Raw genomic sequence first — 23,912 nt, forward strand, 5'->3', positions numbered from 1 at the left:
CTGCTTCCGCCGATCCCCGTATTAATATGTAACGCAACCAATGAGATTGCTGCTAACACAGAACCTTTTCTCCTCGCGGATCACACTCGCGCAGTTATACCTGAATGCGCGAGGTATTATAACTAGTGTACAGACCTCCAATTAGTCAGTCTGCATTAGTCTGTAGTCAAGTTTCAGTCTGTGCCTAGTAAGATTATCATATTCCTGGACATAGCCATGAAGAGAAATGTATAGACACTTTGTCAAGTATTAGAGATACGTGAGAAAAAGATTAACGTACCAAGACCAAAGGAACTTCAGATTGTCAATTGTAAACAGCATCCAGAATCAAGTTATGTAATGTCTATGCTTTTTATTATTTTAATAAATGTGTGTGAAAATTAATCAAGTTCTGTTTAAAGTAGTTCACTGTCAATCTGCTACTCTAAGCGTGCAAGTGGCATTTCTATGGTCTGACCTAATGGCAGAAGATAAACACGCCACAATAAGACCACGAGACATATTGCTGACACTCGCCTACTTCGTTAGAGCGACAAGTCAAATAATTTCATGATGTGTGTACCGAAGGTCTTACAGCACGCATACCACACCTACATTAATAATGGGTCCTAAAAAGCGAAAAGTGGACACTGGAAATAGGAGATTTTTGACTGAATGGACAACAATATTGTTTTACGCTGCCTGATAGGACTCAAGCGGTTCCAGTTTGCTTAATATGTAATGAAACTGTCGCTGTTATTAAAAGTGGCAATTTAAAGTGACTATGAAACAACTCATCGGCAATTCTACAAAAACTTTCCTCTTATCAGTGAGCCTCGTAAAGAAAAACTACAGATAATATAATTCTATTACATAATGTATAAATGTGATATGTATATATGCCGGCCGCGGTGGTCTAGCGGTACTAGGTGCTCAGTCCGGAACCGCGCGACTGCTATGGTCGCAGTTTCCAATCCTGCCTCGGGCATGGATGTGTGTGGTGTCCTTAGGTTAGTTAGGTTTTGGTAGTTCTCAGTTCTAGGGGACTTATGAACACAGCAGTTGAGTCCCATAGTGCTCAGAGCGATTTTTTGTGATATGTATAACTGCTTTGCAAACTTATCACGATAAAATTTAAATGTAATTACAGGAATATCTCACTTCTTACGAAAAAAGCACGAAATTGCTGGTTCGCTGTATGAGTGAGCAAGAAAAAAAAAGGCAGAAGCAGCTATACGTATGTGCTGGACACTTAGTAAACACCAAAAACCATTTTCAGATTCTGAAATAATGAAAGAATGTATGTTGGAAGTAGCCTCGGTATGTTTTGAAGAAAAAAAAGGATGTTGTCGCTGCAATTCAAAGTATTCATATGTCGGCAAGAAGTAATACAAGAAGAACGGAAATTTTAGCTACTGATATTAAAAGCACTCTGCTGGCACTTTTGGAAAAGGCACCATGCTACGCCATTGCACTTGACGAATCATGTGACGTTGTTGATGATGAACAAATATCTATTTTCGTGAGATTTTTCGACATTGAAAATAAGATATTAAGGGAAGAATTGCTCACAATTTTGCCTTTGAAAGGTAACACTCGAGGAGAAGATGTATTCAAAGTTATTGGCGATTTTATTAATAATTCCAAAATTCGTTACAATAAAATAGTGTCGCTTTCAACTGACGGCGCCCCAGCGATGATTGGCAAAGAAAAAGGTGTAGTAAAGAAAATCAGGAATCAGAATCCAGGTCTAATATCGTATCAATGTGTAATTCATCGGACTGCCCTTTGTGGAAAACTTAGTGCTACACTGAGAGAAGTACTGGACAGCTTGGTGCAATTGATTAATTTTATGAGATCTCATTCTTCTCTTCAACATAGAAAGTTCAAGAAGGTTCTTTCAAAAAGTGATGCAGCGTATTCTGACTTATTGAAATACAGCAATGTTGATTGGTTAAGTAAAGGTCAAGTTGTTGAACGATTCTGGCTAATAAAGGTAGAAGTAATCTTCTTCTTGCAAATTTTGGATACACAGGGAGCAATGAAGCACTTAGAGTTCATAATAAACGAGCGCAATGTGCTAGCTGTGGCTTTTCTGAAGGACATTCTGAAATATTTAAATGCACTCAACATAGAGTTACAAGGGAATGGGAAATTAATATGTAACCTGATACAAAGAATGTGTGGCCGAGCGGTTCTAGGCGCTACAGTCTGGAATCGCGCGACCGCTACGGTCCCAGGTTCGAATCCTGCGTCAGGCATGGATGTGTGTGATGTCCTTAGGTTAGTTAGGTTTAAGTAGTTCCAAGTTATAGGGGACTGATGCCATCAGAAGTTAAGCCTCATAGTGCTCAGAGCCATTTGAACCATTTTGAAAGCGTGTCTGCTTTTCGTCGTAAGATGGACATTTTTGAAGAAGATATTGCAAGGCACGAATTTATTCATTTCCCATCAATTCTTGAGTATAGAAAAGAGAACTCTGAAGAAGAGATTGCAGTGTTTGGAAGATTTCTGTCCGATCTAAGGGACGAATTTGCTACAAGATTTCAAGGCTTTGCACAAACTGGAAAGATTCCTCAATTTCTAAAATTTCCTTATGAAGTTGATGCATTGGCAGAATGGACTGATGTGGCTGCTAAGTTGTTCAGCGTTTCAAAGTCTTCACTTCAAGTGGAGATAATCGACTTGCAAGAAGATAATCCTTTGCAAATGTATAACACTGTATCCACTGAGGAATTTTGGGGTAAACATGTTTCAGAAAAATATGAAAATTGTAAGAAAGTAGCTATCAATCGGGCCACTATGTTTGTTTCCACATACATATGCGAATCGTCGTTCACGAAAATGAATTTTTCGAAGAACACATATCGGTGAAGGTTGACGGACGCCCACCTCGAAGACATACTTCACATTTGCAGTACTCCTCTTATACCGAACCTTAAAAAATGGCTCAAGACCGTCGATGTAATTTCTCACATTGAATATATTACAATATTAACTGAGAACTTCTTGTTTTACCCTTTTTTGGAAACTAACTCGACTTGAAAACAAAATAACAGTATCTTTTAATTATTAGTTTTTTCTGAACTCCCATAAAAAATTTTACACCGAATCCGGAGCCCACTGGAAACTACTTGCCGACCCCTGCTCCAGCCGATTTAATAGGACTTTTAATAGAATTATGCATGTCACAGGCAGCACTGAAATTCGTCTGTACTTATTAGGGTCTATTTTGTCTCCTTTCTTATGTAGGGGGTGTATTATTGCTGACTTCCATCCTTCTGGTGCCTTTTCTGTTTCCCACATGTTCTTGATGATTGTGTGTATTTTGAGTATGACGTATTCGCGGTCAATTTCCAGATTTCCGCAATCAGTTCATCTTATTTAGATGCCCGGTTATCTTTCAGTGATTTTATTATTTTCACGATCTCCTCGTGTGTTGGCGGTCTGGAATCGACGCTGGATTGTGGTTTCTCGAACTGTATATTCTGCATCGGTTTATCACACTTTAGTAATGTGTCAAAGTATTGCACTGGTTTTTCACAGTTCTTTTTCTGGTTTGTCTCCAGTTAGTTAGGTTTAAATAGTTCTAAGTCTAGGGGACTGATGACCTCAGATGTTAAGTCCCTTAGCGCTTAGAGCCATTTGTAAAAATTTCGTTTGTTGTTTTCGTTGAAGTCCTCTTCTATTTCATTCAATCTGTTGTTTTCATAACCTCTTTTTTCTCTACGGATTATTTTCGAAGTGGTCTTCTGTATCTTGTTGAATTCTTCCCACTTCTCGGGAGTCGTACGACTGTTAAGATTTTTACAGGCTTGTATTCTATGGCTCTGTCACATGTAATGTTCCACATTTTTCTCGGTGCTTGCCCCAGATTTATCAGTTCTTTAACTTTTTCTGACGGTTCTGTCCAGTCGTTACTATAGATTTTCTTATATTTCTTTCTTGTTTAATTGTAGGTACTTTGAGTCTGTTTGGAAATTTAAACGTTGAACCTTTTGGAAACAGTAAAGTGAAACTGTGTTGTGGATGAACTTCTCTTTTGTTAAAATGTTGTCCTTGGAACCACTAGATTATCCTCCATGGGAAGAACTTTGATGCAGTATCTTTGATATAATATTGTGAGTGGTACGTACGAGTTACAAGTTTGACCCTGTAGTTGTTGGATGCACTCGGAAATGAGGAGTATTGAAAGTTATGATTAAAATGTACAAGACAGAAAGCAAGAATCTATATGATTACATTGGAAGACGTAAATAAAACCAAACAGAATCTTGAAACCATTTCTGTAATCAGGATTCTCATCCTTTCAGACAAAGATGCGCCAACGACGAGAGACGGTATCAATGGACAACGAAAAGAAGGTAATTTAAAAAAAAGAAACTACAAATATTTGTACTTGAATTAAAGAAATTTTGTCTGGAACCGCACTACCGCTACGGGCGCAGGTTCGAATCCTGCCTCGGGCATGGATGTTTGTGATGTCCTTAGGTTAGTTAGGTTTAAGTAGTTCTAAGTTCTAGGGGAGTGATGACCACAGATGTTAAGTCCCATAGTGCTCAGAGCCATTTGAACCATTTAAAGAAATTTCTGACCTATTTCTCTTACATACGCTGAAAGTATGCAAGCTACACAAACCAGATGATTGCAGAAGTTAGTTATGTTTGCTAAGCATTATTACAAACTCAATTATTTCGATATAGAACTAAATAAAAGAGAGCTTAGAGAGAATAAACGAGAAATAGGTGTATCGAGTAGCAACAACATTAGAACACGCTAGTTGATACGATGAGTACACATTCTAGCCTTCACGTGCTTTACGAACATTTGTCTTGTTCTGTGCAGAATGCAACATATCTCGAGAATGAATAAAACTATGCTCAAAAGCTAGGCACCATTGTCTTCCTTGTACGATTCTCTGATAGTCTGATATGTCACAGAATTCCCTTTCCATCTGCAAAAGACGAGTTGCTTCCAAATAGTGGCTTCCAAAATGGCTGCAGTGTTAGTAACAAAGTCTCATAGGCTGTCTCCCTTGTAGCGACGAAGATTTCTTTCCGAAATGCATCACAAAAATTTAGGAGACAGTGTAAAAGTAAAGTGGAAAATGTAAAGTAAAACTCAAACTTCGTAATTGTTGGAACTCTGAAAGACTTCAAAATCTATGAAGGTTTGGCTGTATGGCCCATCTTTAATTCTAATACTTAGAGTTTACGTGGAATCGACATTTTGGAATAAGAAAGTACAGAGACAGCTGAGAAAGTGCAATCACTGTCTGAAACCGGGAGAGGGTGCGTGTTCTTGTATTGATGAGAGTTGTAAATTATTACTCGAAGATTAGTGTAGGTTATGGGGCGACGCTGCAGCGAAAGGGTCGGTAGCAGTGGGCAGCCATCAAGAAACCTCCACGCAAAAAATTATTACAAAAAAGTGTTAAATGAACCTACTGTTCTCTAATTCCCATATATATTATAAATGCGAAGGTTTTAGTGTGAGAATGTTTGTTACTCCTTCTTGCTGAAACGGCTGGACGAATTTGAAATGTAATTAGCTTACATCATGACTCACAGTCGATGAATTAACACGTAGGCTACTTTCAGAAGTGTGTAATATAAGACATTTATTGATGTGATAATATAACCCCGAATGTGGAACAATAATTACTCTTGGAAAAAGCTGTTTACTCTTCGACTTTAGAACTGCATGTATTTGTGAAAATGCTTTTATTGTTTCTTGTGTCCTACATGTGGAGTCCTACCCACTTATGTCTTACAGGGTGCCTAAAGGGTGCTGTTTTCTCGGATAGCTATACAGCAATTCCAGAAAATCACATTAATCGTTTTTATTACAATGAAGTGGACTGGCAATAATTTGTATGTATAACGAGTTGTCGCAAGCGACATGCAAATAATCAAAGTCCCTCGCTATAAACAATGTCGCCGGCCAGGGTGGCCGAGCGGGTCTAGGCGCTACAGTCTGGAAGCGCGCACCCGCTACGGTCGCAGGTTCGAATCCTGCCTCGGGCATGGACGTGTGTGATGTCCTTAGGTTAGTTAGGTTTAAGTAGTTCTAAGTTCTAGGGGAGTGATGACCTCAGAAGTTAAGTCCAATAGTGCCATTTGAACCATTTTTATAAACAATGTCCATGTCAGTTATCACACAAGGTCTTCTAGTGTCCGTCTTCTACTCCGGCCGAGGCTGGCAGGAGCAGATCCACATAATGCCATACCACCTTCACACTGATGACAGGTACACTCGACCAATAAAGATGACACGCTTCCAACCTTGATGTTTCCTCTGCCACAAAACACACAGATGAAGGAAGAAATGGCCACCAGTAAAACATACATTGCCATCAACTAAAGAAAAGTTAAGAAGAAGAGGGTAGGAGGAGCGGCGCTTATATTCACGTCTTCTAGAGGCCCCTCCTGTCGTGGTGCGGTCCTAGTCAGCAGGCCATTAGCTGACCTCGTCTCACAGCCTTCCCTGCTCTTGTGTTCCTCATCTTCGTGCCGGCGCTTGTCGTTAGGCCGGAACACTACTTGTATACAGTACGATTCACGTAACGAATGCAGTGCTTCGTTGTTTGTTGTTGCTGTGGTCTTCACTCCTGAGACTGGTTTGATGCAGCTCTCCATGCTACTCTATCCTGTGCAAGCTTCTTCATCTCCCAGTACCTACTGCAACCTACATCCTTCTGAATCTGCTTAGTGTAGTCATCTCTTGGTCTCCCTCTTCGATTTTTACCCACTACGCTGCGCTCCAATACTAAATTGGTGATCCCTTGATGCCTCGGAACATGTCCTACCAACCGATCCCTTCTTCTGTTCAAGTTGTGCCACAAACTTCTTTTCTCCCCAATCCTATTCAGTACCTCCTCATTAGTTATGTGTTCTACCCATCTAATCTTCAGCATTCTTCTGTAGCACCACATTTCGAAAGCTTCTATTCTCTTCTTGTCCAAACTATTTATCGTCCATGTTTCACTTCCACACAAGGCCACACTCCATACAAATACTTTCAGAAACGACTTCCTAACACTTAAATCTATACTCGATGTCAACAAATTTCTCTTCTTCAGAAACGCTTTCCTTGCCATTGCCAGTTGACATTTTATATCCTTTCTACTTCGACTATCATCAGTTATTTTGCTCCCCAAATAGCAAAACTACTTTACTACTTTAAGTGTCTCATTTCCTAATCCAATTCCCTCAGCATCACCTGATTTAATTCGACTACATTCCATTATCCTCGTTTTGCTTTTGCTGATGTTCATCTTATATTCTCCTTTCAAGACACTATCCATTCCGTTCAACTGCTCTTCCAACTTCTTTGCTGTCTCTGACAGAATTACAATGTCATCGGCGAACCTTAAAGTTTTAATTTCTTCTCCATGGATTTTAATACCTACTCAGAATTTTTCTTTTGTTTCCTTTACAGCTTACTCAATATACAGACTGAACAACAAATGGGAGAGGCTACAACCCTGTCTCACTCCCTTCCCAACCACTGCTTCCCTTTCATGTCCCTCGACCCTTATAACTGCCATCTGGTTTCTGAACAAATTGTAAATAGCCTTTCGCTCTCTGTATTTTATCCTTGACACCTTCAGCATTTGAAAGAGATTATTCCAGTCAACATTGTCAAAAGCCTTCTCTATATCTACAAATGCTACTAACGTTGGTTTGCATTTTCTTAATCTAGCTTCTAAAATAAGTCGTAGAGTCAGTATTGCCTCACGTGTTCACATATTTCTACGGAATCCAAACTGATCTTCCCTGAGGTCAGCTTCTACCAGTTTCTCCATTCGTTTGTAAAGAATTCGCGTTAGTATTTTGTAACCGTGACTTATTAAACTGATAGTTCGGTAATTTTCACATCTGTCAACGCCTGCTTTCTTTGGGATTGGAATTATTATATTCTTCTTGAAGTCTGAGGATATTTCGCCTGTCTCATAAATCTTGCTCACCAGATGGTAGAATTTTGTCAGGACTGGCTCTCCCAAGGCTGTCAGTAGTTCTAATGGAATGTTGTCTACTCCGGGGGCCTTGTTTCGACGTAGGTCTTTCAGTGCTCTATCAAACTCTTCATGCAGTATCATATCTCCCATTTCATCTTCATCTACATTCTTTTCCATTTCCATAATATTGTGCTCAAGAACATCGCCCCTGTATAGACCCTCTATATATTCCTTCCACCTCTCTGCTTTCCCTTCTTTGCTTAGAACTGGGTTTCCATCTGAGCTCTTGATATTCATACAAGTGGTTCTCTTTTCTTCCAAAGGTCCCTTTAATTTTCCTGTAGGCAGTATCTATCTTACCCGTAGTGGGATAAGCCTCAGTGCTTATACAGTCTAAAAGCGTTTAATCCGTACGTAAATAAAAGCTCGTTGCATTTTGCCAGCGAGCGTCAGGCGGATCTTACAGCTTCTGAAATGCTTTGAACACTTACAACCGCTGTGTCATTTAAATGCTGTATGACAGCGAGACGTCGTGCCTTTACTTGCAGAACGTGGTGGGCTTTTACTGAGGCTGAATTAAATTATGATATGCTAGCGTACCCACGCCTAACAGGGATGCACGTGAGGACGGAGGACATTTTTGCATTTACAAATATTAAATATTTGCGCTTCTCCGAAATAGAAACTGCGTATTTTCTTTCTTTCTTCGATCTAGTATGTTCGTTACTCTTTGACGCTGAAACGACTGCACAGATTTGGATGAACTTTGGAATGGACAAGGCCTATACCCTGAATTAACAAATAAACTCCTCTTTATTCCGAAAATAAAAATTCACTGTCACCGTAGGATGGGTAACGTGACTAAAATGTCAACTACAACATTAATGCATTAAGTTCAGCGTAGACATGAGTTTTTTTTCTGAAATAAACGAATGAGTTGTGAATGACTTTTTAACCGGGGTAACACCACAGTATGCAGCTACATGTGCGTTGCTGTTTATGTATATATCTCTCGGAATAGTCTATATCGGTTTTTCTGACAGCATTGAATCATTACAAGGGTTCGTTAGTGGCTTGAAATGACACTTGTCTATATAAATTATGTCAAAATCAGTGGTGTACATTTTAAATTTTGTTGCAAGTGATTTAGTATTTTGTATTTTACTGGTTTATATTGTGTAACGATTGTGACAATTTATCATTGAACTTAAGTATTTGATTGGTTAGAGTTATTTCTGGTCGGAGAATAAATGGTATACTTCCGTAAAATACAATTCGTTTGTCAGACGCAAGTGATTTACTTTGAGGAAGCGGTGATTTTACACCAGACTTTGTACATAAAAGTTCGCCCTCAGTGCCGTACGGTGTGGCCGAGCGGTTCTAGGCGCTTCAGTCTGGAACCGCGCGACCGCTACGGTCGCAGGTTCGAATCCTGCCTCCGGCATGGATGTGTGTGTTGTCCTTAGCGTAAGCTAGTTTAAGTTAGATTAAATAGTTTGTAAGCCTAGGGACCGATGACCTCAGCAGTTTGGTCCCATAGGAACTTACCACTTCTATCTCAACTACATGACTTTAAATTTTTTTTATATACCTGTTTTTGTTTAAGAAGGCGTTTCTACACATACTGAGCACGCTGTACCTTCATAATGTTTTCATTTAGAGTTGATGTAGGTGTGTTCTCTCGAGATCCTAAAGCACACGGCATATATTACTCTTCAGTATTTGTGGCTAACAGGAAACTGAGGATATCCTGAGAATTAGTATATCGCACTCATTTAGTACGTAATTTCTAGATTCTGCCATTTCAGTATCATTTTCCTGAGAGTGTCTGACCTTCTTCACCATTTTTTGAATTGTAACAACAGGCTTGTTTAATGGCAGTTTGTATTCTTTAGATACTTCTACTTCTGGCACATTTTTGTTATATGTGTGTCAGAATAGTTGTGTATCGTCTTTTCCTGACATAAGAGGACTTCTTTCGTGGCCCTTTCTTCGGAAAAAGCCTATTATCTTCAAGTGACACAATTTGTCTCAGTGTTGGCGTGCTGTGTGCATCACTGGAAAACAAAATCGAAGGGTGTAACGTAGAGAAGCGTCGGCCACAGCGTCTGAGCAGCAGGCGTCGCTCTTTCGGACTTCCTTTTGCAATTCTTGTACGTCACATGCTCTATGCCGTTGTGTTCAAAGCTAAGACACCAGCTTGCCCCAAACGACATATAACGAAAATGCATGCCTAACTGTTCCAAAAGGTTTGTATGAAGCGGGTCAGCAACTTAACGCAGTCGTTATCAACGCCTCTATGCTTCACAACATTTTAAAAAATTTCGCCATATTTGAGAGCTTCAGAGAATAACAAAGACTTTGTGAAAGATAATACCTATGCTACTGGAAACCAAGAAACTTGTAGCCCTACGTATCCGGCAGTTGTCATCCTGCTGAAATTACAATGGAAGATGCAACGTCTTTAGGTTATTCGTGCGGTATGGACACCAACTCCGTCAACCGCTGTCACAGCTACGCGAGAGACGGTACTTTCAAACCTTCCACCAGCTCGCCGCTGGGCGATCATCGCCCAACCACACTCGTCTCCGATAAGGGGCACCACGCATGCACTCCACCACAGAACGCATACCCACATGACGTCACTGCCTGAGGCTCGAACTGCCCGGCGCGTGCTTTTGAGCATCCGCAATTCAGAGCTCGCCTCAAGTGAAGTGCGTTTGTATACTTATTAGCATTAGTGTGAAAGACTACAGTGAGGAACATTTCACTGAAGTATCACTACGGTACTAAGTATTACTAACTATTTTAATATTCAGAGAGCCATATGTGTGAATCATTATTCAAGACTATTTTGCTCCTATCAATGACATTAAATTAATTTACACTGGCTAGATACATTATTGTGATCGCCTGTAAAAAGCTTGAATAATGACATTTTGCACCTCATGCTACTGCGAGACATGTAGGAAGAGAGACAATGAGGTGTGGAAGGTAGCGGCGAAATATGGAGCCATGCCGACTTCAGCAGAGTGACCAACTACACTACGTTTCTTGGTTGAGGCTCCATGGTGTGAACAGCCTGATGAACATGGTGCCACAGATTCTCGGCTGGGTTTAATTCTGGAGAGTTTGCTGGCCAGGGGAGTACGCAACCTCAGCCTGCTGCTCTACAAACACTTGCGAGCTGTTTGATACTTTGCATTGTCCTGCTCGTAGATGCCATTGTGCCCAGGAAAAACTAACAGCATTTTGGGGGTGGACATGGTCTCCAACTTGTGTTGATCTATGATGCCTTCCATTATGATCATCCAGGGAATGCTCTCTGGCCTGGACACTTCGATTTTTGCAGGGTGTTTGCTTTCAGACGTTTCACGCTGTACACCCCAGCAGTCATCTGTCTGCTGCTGCATAAAAAATGATTCATCTAAAAACGGCCACCTGTCGCCATTCAGTACACGTATAGTTGCGGCAGAGCCGTACAAGCTGCAGCCTTTGCGCCGCTGAAGGGGAGTCAGCATGGGTGCATGAACCAGGCGCCCGCTGATAGGGGGCCGATCTGCAGCAACGTTCGATGAACGGTCGTTCAGGAGACACTTTTGGTGTCCCCTTTGAACATCTGGGAGGTCAGTCACCCAACAGCTGCACTTCTATTCGCCCGCACACATCTCCGCAATCTTCGTTCACCCCTCTCATCCGGCATGTGTGGCCGAGCGGTTCAAGGCGCTTCAGCCTGGAACCACGGGATCGCTACGGTTGCAGGTTCAAATCCTGCCTCGGGCATGAATGTGTATGATGTCCTTAGGTTAGTTAGGTTTAAGTAGTTCTAAGTTCTAGGGGACCGATGACGTCAGATGTTAAGTCCCATAGTGATCAGAGCCATTTGAACCATTTTTGAACCCCTCTCATCTATGGCCCGGGGCGCGCAACAGTTGCATCGTCGCTGCTTTTGGAAAGTGCCATTTTAGCATCCACGGTATGTTTTAACTATGGCTGTAAGCGAACAATTTATAAACACAGTCGTTTCAGAAATACATCTTCCTTTGTTCCAAAATCAATGATCGTGCCCCTCTGGTCATCACGTGAATTGCTGCACTTCCACATGACGGCAACGACAGCACTGTTTCGTGCGTACCCTGACACGCTCCAACGCTAGAGCTGCCACCTGGCGTGTGTAAGTGGTTATTACTCACTGAAGTCGAACATGCATCTACATCTATATATCACAAAGCGGTGTGTGGCGGAGGGTACAATTCGCGCCATATCTCCCCCTCCCCCCTGTATCGACTGTCTGAACGCCTCAGTACAAGCTCTAATTTCCTTTATCTTTGAAAGGTGATCATTGCGCGATTTGAAAGTTGGTGGTAATAATATATGCTCTACATCCTCGGTGAAGATCGGATTCGGAATTTAGTGAGCAGCCCCTTCCGATTAACATGCCGTCTATCTGCAAGTGTGTCCCACTTCAAACTTTGCCGGCCGCAGTGGCCGTGCGGTTCTAGGCGCTACAGTCTGGAACCACGCTACCGCTGCGGTCGCAGGTTCGAATTCTGCCTCGGGCATGGATGTGTCTGATGTCCTCAGGTTAGTTGGGTTTAAGTAGTTCTAATTTCTAGGGGACTGATAACCTCGGCAGTTAAGTCCCATAGTGCTCAGAGCCATTTGAACCATATGAACTACAAACTTTCTATGAGATTTGTAATGCTCTCGCGATGGCTAAATGTACCAGTCAATAATCTTGCCGCTCTTCTTTGGACCTTCTCAACTCTTCAATCAGAGCCAACTGGTAAGGGTCCCATACAGGCGTACAATACTCTAAGACTGGACGAACTAACGTATTGTAAGCTACTTCCTTTGTTGAAGGACTGCATCGCTACAGGACTCTACCAATAAACGGCAATCTAGACTCTGCCTTACCCGTTGCTTGTGTAACCTGATCATCCCATTTGAGGTCATTTCGAATAGTCACACCCAGATACTTGATGGATGTTACTGCTTCCAAAGACTGGGCTTTTATTTTGTACTCGTACATTAATGCGGATTTTCTCCCTGTTATACGCAGTAGGTTACAATTACAAATAATGTGGGATAACTGCCAGTCACTAAACCACGCATTTATTTTCTGCAAATCCTCTGATTTGTCCACAACTTTCGTGTGAGACTTCAGCATCATCGGCAAACAGTCTAATGCCGCTGTCAATATTATCAACCAGGTCGTTTACGTAAATCGTAAAAAGCAGAGGACCTATTACGCTGCCCGGGGGACACCTGAAGTTATGCATGTTCTGTTGAAGTCACCCATTCAGAACGACATACTGCTCTTTGCCTGTTAGAAAACTTTCTATCCAATCGCATATGTCATCGAATAGACCGTAAGTGCGGACTTTTTGGAGCAAGCGATAGTGCGGAACTGAGTCGAACGCCTTTCGAAAGTCGATAAATACCCGCATCATCTTGATCATGTTGTATATCATGCACAAAGAGGGCTAGCAGTATCTCGCATGACCTCTGTTTCCTAAAACCGTGCTGGTTTCTACAGATGAGCTTCTCAGTGTAAAAAGGTCATTATGTCTGAACACAATATATGTTCCATGATTCTACAACAAATCGATGTAAGTGAAATTGTCCGGTAATTATGTGCATCTGATTTTCTACCCTTTTTTATAGATTGATATGACGTGGGCCTTCGTCCAGTCCCGTGGAACATTGCGCTGTCCCAATGATCTCTGGTAGATGATGGATAAGAATGGTGTTATATTTGTAGCACAGTCAACATATAATCTCACGGGGATACCGTCTGGGCCAGGTGATGGTCACATTCAAAAAAATGGTTCAAATGGCTCTTAGCACTATGGGACTTGATATCTATGGTCATCAGTCCCCTAGAACTTAGAACTACTTAAACTTAACTAACCTAAGTACAACACACAACACTCACCCATCACGAGGCAGAGAAAATCTCTGACCCCGCCGGGAATCGAAGCCGGGAACCCGGGCGCGGGAAACGAGAACGCTACCGCACGACCACGAGATGCGGGCGATGGTGACATTAATCACACAGAATTTAAGGTTATGTATAACTTATTTATTGAGCGTTTGTAGTGCAAATGCATGTATTAATGTTTTACCTTTCTGTAAATATCTCTAGTATATACAGGACACTTAATCTACCGACACAACATTTTGAGTGAAGTAGTACTAGCGCTCAGTGCTTTTCGCAGTGGAAGAAAGAATGTACCAGCTTATCCCTAACGCTAATTAGGCCTGGTCTTCCCTGTTTTACAGCACTACTGCTTGCGTCAAGAACATACAACACGCGCTTTTGTTTTCTTTTTATAGTTGCGGCTTTACGTAAATGAGTTTCAGTACGTCAGATTATAGCTTTCTCTGAAATCTAAGTTACTCTCGGACATTCTGAACATGGAAACAAATCTTCATTAAATGCTTCAACTCCTCGTTCTCGAAGAAACACAATGAAAAATCAATATAAAACCCTACAAGTATTTTCACAGCAATTAAAAATTCACAAGCACTACTTTAAGGACTATCTGAATGGGGCTAGGAATCGCTATGGAGCTAGGAGAATTAATTTATACTTTTAAGTCTGTTTTAAAAGTGTTATATTAAAAAGCTTCTAATCTAAATGATTATTTTAATTTCAGTCTCCTCTTTTGCAGAACGAGTACTGCTGCCAGATTTATGGATTGATCGGCTCTCGTTCTGGGTGTCATGTTACAATGAACACACCACAGCAGTTGCCTCCGGAGCACCTATTAAACCGTGCCTGAGCACACACTTACCGGTCTCTCGTTCAGCAGGCATAGTGAGCCACTCTAGGCGCCGGATTAAATTACGCGCGCAGCGTTAAGCGGCCCCTAGGGCACGCTAACGACCGTCTCTGGCTGCAGCTGCTCGTTCCAACGGCGCCGTCCCGTTTCAGCCACACTCGCTTGTAAACGTACCCTAATGGGGCTACAAACGAGCACCGTCAGACAACATTGACCATAAATTTGTATCTTCTTCCGAGTCTCATGTAGAACGTTTTGTTACGAAATTGCATCACAGCAGTCCGCTTGGCTCGCATAATATTACACTGTTCGCCATTAAACTTGCTACACCAAGAAGAAGTGCTGATGATAAAAGGGTATTCATTGGACAAATGTGTTATACGAGAACTGACATGTGATTACATTTTCACGCAATTTGAGAGCGTAGATCCTGAGAAATCAGTACCCAGGACAACCACCTCTGGCCGTAATAACGGCCTTGATACGCCTGGGCATTGAGTCAAACAGAGCTTGCATGGCGTGTAGAGGTACAGCTGCCCATGCAGCTTCAACACGATACCACAGTTCATCAAGAGTAGTGACTGGCGTATTGTGACGAGCCAGTTGCTTGGCCACCATTGACCAGACGTTTTCAATTGGTGAGAGATCTGGAGAACGTGCTGGCCAGGACAGCAGTCTTCATTTTCTGTATCAATAAAGGCCCATACGGAACCTGCAACTTGCGGTCATCCATTATCGTGCTGAAATATAGGGTCGTAACACATCTGATATGTAACGTCCACTCTTCAAAGTGCCGTCAATGCGATCAAGAGGCTACCGAGACGGGTAACCAATGGCACCCCATACCATCACGCCAGGTGATACGCCAGTATGGCGATGACGAATAAACGCTTCCAATGTGCGTTCACCGCGGTGTCGCCAAACACGGATGCGACCATCATGATGCTGTAAACAGAACCTGGATTCATCCGAAAAAATGAAGTTTTGCCATTGGTGCACCCAGGTTCGTCGTTGAGTACACCATCGCAGGCGCTCCTGTCTGATGCAGCGTCAAGGGTAACCGCAGCCATGATCTCCGAGCTGATAGTCCATGCTGCTGCAAACGTCGTCGAACTGTTGGTGCAGATGGTTGTTGTCTTGCAAACGTCCCCATCTGTTTACTCAGGGATCGAGACGTGGTTGGACGAGCCGTTACAGCCGTGCGGGTAAGATGCCTGTCATCTCGACTGCTAGTGATACGAGGCAGTTGGGATCCAGCATGGCGTTCCACATTATCCTCCTGAAACAACCGGTTCCATATTCTGCTAACAGTCAGTGAGCAGCAATGTCGCGATACGATAAACCGCAATTGCGATAGGCTACTATCCGACCTCTATCAAAGTCGGAAACGTGATGGTACGCATTTCTCCTCCTTACACAAGGCATCACAACAACGTTTCACCAGGCAACGCCGGTCAACTGCTGTTTGTGTATGAGAAATCGGTTGGTAACTTTCCTCATGTCAGCACGTTTTAGGTGCCGCGACAGGCGCCAATCGTGTGTGAATGCTCTGAGAAGCTAATCATTTGTATATCACAGCATCTTATTCCTGTCGGTTAAGTTTTGCGTCTGTAACACGTCATTTTCGTGGTGTAGCGATTTTAATGGCCAGTGGTGTAGGTTGGTGCGTAAGTTCGTAGCGTTTTTCTTTTGCTTCGTATTTCAGTTGTTGTGGGTTATTTATCGGTTGCAATTTTTTAGTTGGAATTCACCGAGTTTACATATTGTCGTTTTGTCACTTGTAGATAATGAGTGGAGCTGTGGAGGCTAGAAGATGCTGTGACAAGTATAGAAATTAGAACATCTTCGACATATACTTCTCTTTGAGTATAATAGAGGGCTCACACCATCGGAGGCAGCCAGAAAAATTTGTTCCGTGTATGGGGATGGACCCGACGGGGCACGGGAAGAAAATATCTTTCTCGTTTTAAGGAGGATCGTTTTGATAATAGTGACTCTCGACGTTCAGGAAGATCTTCGGGGTTTGATGAAAATCGTTACAGCGCTTTAATCCACAATGATCCAAGTCAGCGTACAAGAGAGCTGACAAATGTGTCAAACTGTGATCTTTCTACCATGGTGTGACATTTGCATGCAAAGGGGAACGTTCAGAAATCTGGTTTATGAGTACCACGTACTCTAAGCCAAAATCACAAAAATCAGCCGGTGATCACATTTGTGGTGTCCCTGCCAAATACCACACTTGCTAGGTGGTAGCCTTTAAATCGGCCGCGGTCCGGTAGTATACCTCGGACCCGCGTGTCGCCACTATCAGTGATTGCAGACCGAGCGCCGCCACCGGCAGGTCTAGAGAAACTTCCTAGCACTCGCCCAGTTGTACAGCCGACTTTGCTAGCGATGGTTCACTGACAAATTACGCTCTCATTTGCCGAGACGATAGTTAGCATAGCCTTCAGCTACGTCATTTGCTACGACCTAGCAAGGCGCCATGATCAGTTTCTATTGATATTGTAAATCATGTACCGTCAAGAGCGACGTTCGTCATTAGTGGATTAAAGTTAAGTATTCCACCAGCTACGTCCGTTTTTCTCAATTCTAATTCCCTTGTCATGTTCCAGACCTCACGCCAGCCTGCGTGAGCTAAAACGCGTGCATTTCGGCCTCCTTTAGCAAAACAGTGTTGGCTCTCCTGCCAACCACAACAATATGTGCCCACTCTGATTGCTCGTCATCAATTGGTTGGTGAACAACATTAATCATTGCTAGCCTGTATCGTTAGTGGTGAAAGTAAATGGCATCTTCATGCTAACGTAAGGAACAAAAAGGAATGTCTGAGCCCAAAAAAAGCAACAGCTCCTTGTAAAAAGACCAGTGCATATCCAAAAAAGATAATATTGCGCGTCTGGTGAACTACGGTGTGGTGTACTACGAACTGCTTCCCTGAGGTGTAGCAAGCGAGACATCTTGCAGACGTAATCCAAGCACAACGGTCAGGATGACCACGTGAAATGATACTGCCACACGATAACGACCGCTCGCATTCTGCTAGAGTGACAGAAAACGTCATGCACGAGTCAGGATGGGAAGTCTTTCCGCGCCTATTTTATTCACTTGATCTTGCACACTCGGGATTTCACGTCTTTCGCTCTCTATCGAACCACCTTCAGAGAATTTCGTTCCCGATGGCAATACATTTGGAACATGGCTCGACCAGTTCTTCGCCACAAAACCAAGTGAGTTTTACAACCGCAGAATCGTAAAGTTACTCCAGCGTTAGCACACTGTTGTAGATAGTAAATGAGAATATAATACTCATGATTAAAGTCTCTTTAATGTGTGTCTCTGTGTTTACTGAACTTACGGGAAAAAGCTGCAAACTTTTGCACCAACCCACTAGATGTGTTCATAAAGGGCACATTGTTGTATCAGAAAGGTAATCGTCTCACTAAGGCGACTAACAGAACCGACTGAGATGGGGCTATGATTAACTCATTCGGGAGGATCGGGTTAAAATCCCCGCCACACCATGTAGACTGCAGTAGTCCATTCTTCATGTAATCTCTTAATGCAAGTACCTCGCCGGCTTCTTCGTAAGGACCACAGTCATTTTCTGTTCCGTTATGGTTCGATTCCAACGTGTTTTCAGTTGCAGTGACCCCGTCGTCGGTGGTAGGCTTAACCCCCACCCCCCCTTCATTCCTTTTTCAGCCAGCAAGAATGTTACAGTGCTATGCCTAAAGTTGTAACTGACAGCACAATGACTTCGTGATTTTTGAAAGTATCGTATATTAAGCCTAATTTTCAGAGAAATGTAACATCCCACTGCTATATTCCACGTTAAAATAGGAGACCTCACAAGAGTGAAACCACCCTACTAAAACAAAATCAAGTGGATAAACAGAAATTTAAAATGAAGTATTATGATATGTACTTGACATCACTCAAGTATGGGAACGATCTAGAGTAACATGAAATACAGAATTAAAAATTTCACCAGCCAACAGCGCTAATGGTAATTTTATTTACACTGAGATGACGAAAGTCAGAGGGAATCACCTATTACCGTATGGGAACTCCTTTTGCCCAGTGTAATGCAGCAACTCGAGGTAGTATGGACCTTCAATCGATAAAAAGCCCTCTGCAAAAATAATAAACCATGGTGCCTCCATAATTGCGAAAGTGTTGCCGGTGCAGAACATTGTGCACGAACTCATCTCTCGATTAGGTCCCATAAATATTCGATTGGATTCATGTCTAACGATATGGGTGGCGATATCATTCGCTAAAACTGTTCGGGACGTTCTTCTAACCGATCGCGAACAGTTATGGCCCGGTGACATAACGCATTGTCATCCACAAATATTCCATTGTTGTTTGCGAACAGGAAGTCGATAATGGCTGCAAATGGTCTCCAGGTAGCCGAACATAATAAGTTCCAATCAACGCTCGGTTCAGTTGGACCAAGCGACCCAGTCCACTACACGTAAGCACAACTCACACCATTATGGAGCCACCACTACTTTGCGCCGGCCGTGGTGGCCGAGCGGTTCTAGGCGCTACAGTCTGGAACCGCGCAACCGCTACGGTCGCAGGTTAGAATTCTGCCTCGGGCATGAGTGTGTGTGATGTCCTTAGGTTATTTAGGTTTAAGTAGTTCTAGGGGACTGATGACCTAAGAAGTTAAGTCCCTAAGTGCTCAGGGCCATTTGAACCATTAGAACCACTACTTTGCACAGTGCCTTGTTGACAACTTGGGTCCATGGCTTCGTGCAGCCTGCATCGTAGTCCAATCCTACCATCATCTCTTACCAACTGAAATAGGAAGTCATTTCGCCAGACCACGGTTTTCCAGTCGTCTAGGATCCAAGCGATATGTCACGAGCCCAGGAGAGGCGCTGCAGGGGATGTCGTGCTGTTAGCGAAGGCATTCGCGTCACTCGTCTGCTACTATTAGCCCATTAACGCCAAATTGCGTCGCAGCGTCCTAACGGATACGTTCGTCATACGTTCCACACTGATTTCGTGGCTATTTCTCGCTGTGTTGCTTGTCTGTTAGCAATGACGACACTACGCAAACGCCACTGCTCTCGGTTGTTAAGTGAAGGCTGTCGGCCACTGCGTTAGTGGTGAGAGGTAATGCCTCAGATTTGATATTCTCGGCACATTCTTGATAGTGTGGATCTCGGAATTTAGATTTTCCTAATGATTTTCGAAATGTAAAATCCCTAGCTCCAACTACCATTTCGCGTTCAAAGTCTGTTAATTTCCGTTGTCCAGCCATAATCACGTCGGAAACCTTTTGACGTGACTCACCTGAGACAAATGACAGTTCCACCAATGCACTGTCCTTTTATACCTCGGGTACACGATACTACCGTTATTTGTATGTGCCCATATAATTATCCGATGACTTCTGTCACCTCAGTGTGTGACGACTAGTTTCGGCAAATCTATCTTGCCATCATCTGATCTGAGCATGTAGCTTACAATCATAATCGGGTCATATATAATAAGGTAGAGATACATATTTTTACAGAATGGTACAGCAACATACCTCATGCAAATACACCTCAATAAACCTCTATATTATATACAAAGTATAATGTCAAGTGGTAACAAGTCATTCCAGAAACATGAAGAGTGTGATACATCGGCCTGTCAGTAATAAAATAAGTTTTACATACATTGTCATGCTTGTTGCACCGACTGCACAAGCTCATATTCACACAACGGATAAAACAACGTTAAGGATCGCAAGGCAAAAGCAAACATGTTACGAAGGGCCAGCAAGTGTCACTGTACTAATAAACATACAGGAATATAATCGTAACATATAAAGTCTAAGGGAGAATTCACACCCAAGACATACGAAAAACAATGCAATATAGACATTTTTGTATGTGATTATGGAAAGGAAGTAATGCAAACGAGAGTACATTAGAATAAAAAAATTCTTTTTTAAATTAAAAACTATTTATTTTTTTGATTAAAATTGCTATAAAACTATAAAATAAAATATTGTATATCAGTTGTCCTAACCTACTGTGTATATAATCAAAAACGTTATAAGACATGTACAAGGTGAAAAATATATCACCACTGAATAAGGTTACAGAAGCTCACTCGATGGTTTGGTGATGAGAATACAGAACAATGAACGAAGTACATGTAATGTATGTAGCAAAAGAAAAGGAACAACTAAAATTATGCATTCGTAGAATACCATACACAGATCACTGTATTATAGACCAATACGAAAAATGGCCGAAATCGGTCATCGTAACTAAAATTATAACTAGCGACCTTGGTTGGAGAAGTTTCTACTTCTGTCTTTCAAGTAGAATGAGAACGAAGAGAGAAGAAATCTATTTACAGTGCGGCGCTGAAGCTTCTCACGAAATTCCGCTTGCAGACAAACCGAAAGGTGTAAACGACCACGGATGAAGCATCTGCTTCTGCATCTACATCTGTACTACACAAGTCACATCACGGTGTGCTGCGCATGATACGTTGTGTACCACTGCCGTTTCCCTACTTTCCTGTTCCAACGGATAATAGTTTGCCATAGCATGAGTTAGTGTTGATGAGCGTGTCAACTCGAATCCCTCTAATGTTACCTTAGTGGTCCTTTCCTTAGACATACATAGGGGGAAGCAATATGCTGGCTGGTTCTTCTAGGAACGTATGCTTTCGGAACTTTAAAGTAAACCACACCGTGGTGCAAGAACGCCACCCTCGCGGCATTTGCCACTTCAGTCGGCTGAGCGCTCCCGTGACGCTTTCGCTCTTAGTAAATAAACCTGTGACAAAACTGACTGCTCTTCTTTGGATCTTCTCTGTTTTCTCTTTCAGTCCTATCTGGTACGTATTGAGGACTGACGACTAATAGTAAATTATTGGTTAAACGAGGGTTTTGTAAGCTCTCTTCCTTGTGGTGGACAGCATTTCTTGAGAATACTTCTAAACGAATCTTGAAAAACGCCGATGGTTGTCGCGATGTGGGATCTACCAGACATTTACTTCAGGACTGTAGTTTTCCCCCTGATGCAGACCTAGCCTTAAGGAACACTACAACGCTAATTAATTCAATTTTGGCCCCGTAGTGCATCTTAAGTTGGCACTTCGGTGCAAATCAACATGAAACTTCCCCTTAGAAAAATTGTACAAGACTGTGCTTAAAGTGAAACACAATATTTTTAGCGCAACGGAATCTGACTTTCAATAATCCCTTCAAAAGAATGACCCTGACTAACATTAAACTATACCTTTCACAAATCACTTACCTCACAATAATCTTCGTTACTCAAGCTACTGCAATACAGCGAGCGCCACTACTGCCAGCTAAATAAAAGATTCAAACTACTGAAGGCACTAACTACTGATAAGCACAGTTAGCAAATGAAAGATTTTGATAGAGGAAAAACAATGTATTTACCTTAATACTGTTCAAAAGTCACATTATATATATATATATATATATATATATATATATATATATATATATATATATATATATATATATCAGTTCATGACATCCAGTCTTACAAATTTACTGTCTCTGTCCAGATCATCCGCTCTCACAACTCCGCCATCTCTCTCCCCACATCCACCACTGCTGGCGGCTCACCTCCAACTGCGCTGTTAACATCCAGCTGCCCAACACTACAATGGCAGACACAATGCAAACTAGCCACAGACTGCACACAGCACAGCCAGTGATTTTCATACAGAGCGCTACGTGGCGTTACCAATAAGCAAATCTAAACAGCCTACTTACAAACATATACATGTGAAATTTCCCACAAGTGAAATTAGAATTGCCTAATTAAATGACTAAATGGGTTATTAATGTTAAAATCAGGGAGATTGCATTACAACAAAAACATTTATTTATCTAAAAATACGTGAAAAATGTTTTGCCACAAGAAAAAAAATAGTTCAGATCCATGAATCTCATTAATAAGAACTAAAGTGTGCAGGTGGCAGTGCTGATATGAAAAGGGATCCTGTGTGAACACTCTACGCCGGCCGGAGTGGCCGAGTGGTTCCAGGCGCTACAGTCTGGAACCGCGCGACCGCTACGGTTGCAGGTTCGAATCCTGCCTCGGGCATGGATGTGTGTGATGTCCTTAGGTTAGTTAGGTTTAAGTAGTTCTTAGTTCTAGGGGACTGATGACCACATAAGTTAAGTCCCGTAGTGCTCAGAGCCATTTGAACCATTTTTAGAACACTCTACACTGTCACCTTATGTGAGTAATATGCTGTCTGACTAATTTTACTCCACGAGACAGAGACTCTGGACAGTTGACGGCTGCAGCACATGCAACAACCGATCGGCTGCTGCCGTTAAATCAGAAACACGCTCGGTGAGCGTTAAGAGCGAAACAACTGAATTTTCTAAATGCCGGAGCTACGAGTATACAGGGAGGTTATAATTCAACTTTCCCTATTAACCGTACGAGTACCAAACTTGGTAGCATTAATGTCAAGGACAGGGGGAAGAGAATTAATGCACAATCGATTGATTTGAAATCTTTTGATGTGCTGCTGCGGTACATCATACCATCACATACCGGGAACATTAGTGCTAGAAAAGGGGCTCAATATGGAGCCATCAGTGTCCAGAAGAGTCTGAAAGTGCAGGATTAATTCTGCACAGCAGAACGAAGCATGTCGGTAGGTATGCTGGCTACCTCTCTTGATATGCTGCGCATCAGATCAATACATGTTCATAAATGGTTAAAATGGCTCTAAGCACTATGGGACTTAACATCTGAGGTCATCAGTGCCCTAGACCTAGAACTACTTAAACCTAAGGACATCACACACATGCATGCCCGAGGCAGGATTCAAACCTGCGACCGTAGCAGCAGCGCGGTTACGGACTGAAGCGCCTAGAACCGCGCGGCCACAATGGCCGGCTCAAGACATGTGTGAATGTTTCCCTGGTAAAGCAACTTTCAGGTAGCCCCACAACCAGAAATCACAGGGAACGAGATCAGGTGATAGTGCAGGCCAAGAATTTGGAAACGATCAGCTGATAATTCGACCGTTTCCATACATGTTTCGGAGAAGAAAATGAACATCACGAGCAATGTGCGGCGGGGTCCCATCTTGCATGAAAACTGTTGAGTTCAATGCGACTCTCCCCTGCAGAGCCCATATGACGTACTAGCGAAGCATTC

The sequence above is a fragment of the Schistocerca gregaria genome, chromosome 6, assembly GCF_023897955.1.
Source record: "Schistocerca gregaria isolate iqSchGreg1 chromosome 6, iqSchGreg1.2, whole genome shotgun sequence".
Classification (NCBI taxonomy): domain Eukaryota; kingdom Metazoa; phylum Arthropoda; class Insecta; order Orthoptera; family Acrididae; genus Schistocerca; species Schistocerca gregaria.